The sequence below is a fragment of the Eschscholzia californica genome, unplaced genomic scaffold (assembly GCF_041429995.1).
Source record: "Eschscholzia californica isolate CP2 unplaced genomic scaffold, dmEscCali1.0.p SCAF_1, whole genome shotgun sequence".
Classification (NCBI taxonomy): domain Eukaryota; kingdom Viridiplantae; phylum Streptophyta; class Magnoliopsida; order Ranunculales; family Papaveraceae; genus Eschscholzia; species Eschscholzia californica.
In genome coordinates this window covers 49,181,343-49,183,669 of record NW_028238198.1, presented here as the reverse complement: position 1 = coordinate 49,183,669, position 2,327 = coordinate 49,181,343, and positions in this window count along the sequence as shown.

The window sequence follows — 2,327 nt, the reverse complement described above, 5'->3', positions numbered from 1 at the left end:
GAGGAACAACTTTCATTAATCCCTTCATTTCCCAAGTAGAGACATTTTTCTAGTTCAATTTGTGCAGTTGATCAATGGTCATTGCTTCGCAGCTAGATCTAATCGTTCAAGATTGAACAAACTACGAATTTCTTAAGGAATTTCATCAATCAACTTGTATTCGCGATCCACAAATTCGTCAAATTTTTCATCTTATTCAAGTCAATCAGAATCCTAGAAGGCAAGAAATGATTACAAGCAAGTTGAAGAATTTCAAGATTCAATAAATTAATTGATATGGTCACAGTGGTACTTGATGACATGGTCACGGTGGTACTTGATGAATCTTAGGTATAATGGGTTTGATTTTTGCTGGATGAGAAAGTGGGATTGATCATTTGAGAGGAACATATGATTTGATTAATAGTGTTGTTGCTGGTTTGGGTACCAGAGCTCTTTATAAGGTAGTGCAAGGACCTAGATCCGTCGTCGTTGCCAATGCTATTGGTGGTTTAGTTGTTGGTGTTGTTGTTGCTCGAAAAATGTAACAAAAAGATGTGTTCCTATATAAAAATGAAAACTTGAAGTCCGGTTTGGAATTGAGGGGTTTTTAGATTGATTCGCTATTTCGTTACAAGGTTTAATGAAGTTCTGTTTGTATATCAATTTGTCTGCTTGACTTTTAATGAAGTTATCATCAATGAAAGATTTTGGTTGAATTTGTTCTCCATTGGTGAAGGAGAGCTTGATACTGGGTTCTTTTATGTCTTTGGTGTGAAGAAAATTTAATGGTGGGGAAGATGAAGAAGAGAAGTAAATAGAGGAGAGAGGTTTAAGTTGTTGGGGTCCCTCCTTATAATAAAAGGACTCCTAGTTGGAATAGGATTTCCCTTATTCCTTGTTTAGGGAAAAAATAGAAACTTCTATTTTTCAAGCCTAAAAATGAATTCCTATTTCTATTGGTAAACCTCCATATTTATCATTATAAAAGGGAATGAAAGGGAAGAGATTATTCACAACAACTTCCAGAACAAAGAGAAGTCAGAGAAAGAGAGATTTCTGAAGTGGTTCTTTCAAGAGAGATTGATTCTTAAGAATGTGCGGCATATACCAGATCTTCGATATAACCTAATCTCTACCGGAGTATTAGATGATGAAGGGTACCACAGTCACTTTGGTGATGGAAAGTGGAAGCTCACAAAAGGGTCAATGGTGATAGCAAGGGGGAAGAAGTGTTGTACTTTATACAGGACTCAAGTAAAACTGTGTAAAGGAGAATTGAATGCAGTTGAAAAAGATTCTTCCACTGATCTTTGGTATAGAAGACTCGGGCACATGAGCGAGAAGGGACTTCAAATCCTTGCTAAACGACAAGAATTACCGAACATGAAAGGTATAAATTTAAACACTTGCTCTCATTGTTTAGTAGGAAAGCAACACAAAGTTTCCTTTCAAAGGAATTCATCTGAAAGAAAATCCAGTGTTTTAGAGCTTGTTTATTCTGACGTTTGTGGACCTTTAAAGGTCAAAACACTTGGTGGTGCTTTGTATTTTGTTACTTTTATAGATGATGCTTCTAGGAAAGTTTAGGCATATGCCATAAAGACCAGAGATCAGGTACTTACAGTTTTCAAGAATTTCCACAACATGGTAGAACGGGAGACAGGAAAACCATTGAAGTGCATTTGCACTGACAATGGAGGAAAATACATCGGGTCGTTTGAAGATTATTGCAAAACCCATGGTATTCGACATGAACAGACAGTTCCCAAAACTCCACAACAAAATGGTGTAGCAGAACGCATGAACCGCACTATTGTGGAGAGGATCAGATGTATGCTCTCAGAAGCAAAGCTGCCTAAAAGCTTCTGGGGTGAGGCAATGCGTACTGCATGTTATCTGATCAATTTATCACGTTCAACACCATTAGATGGAGATGTAGCTGAGAGAGTGTGGGCTGGGAAAGAAGTCAGTTATGGACACCTAAGGGTGTTTGGTTGTAGGGCTTTTGTGCATTTACCTTAAGATCAAAGAGCAAAGCTTGATGATAAAGCCAAGCAATGCATCTTTTTTAGGCTATGTAGATGAGAAATTTGGATACAGGTTAAGGGATCCAGTCGATATGAAGATTATTAAAAGTGGAGATGTGGTCTTTCTTGAAGATCAAACGATTGAGGACTTCGGGAAAGTTGAGAAACGTGAGAATCATAGTAATGATCTCATTGATCTAGATCCACATATCTCTTCTAAGGTTATGCATGATAATGCATGTGGAGAACAAAATCATGAAGATGAAGCTCATGAAGATACTCCTATGGGTGATGATGTTGAGCAAGGAATGGAAGTTC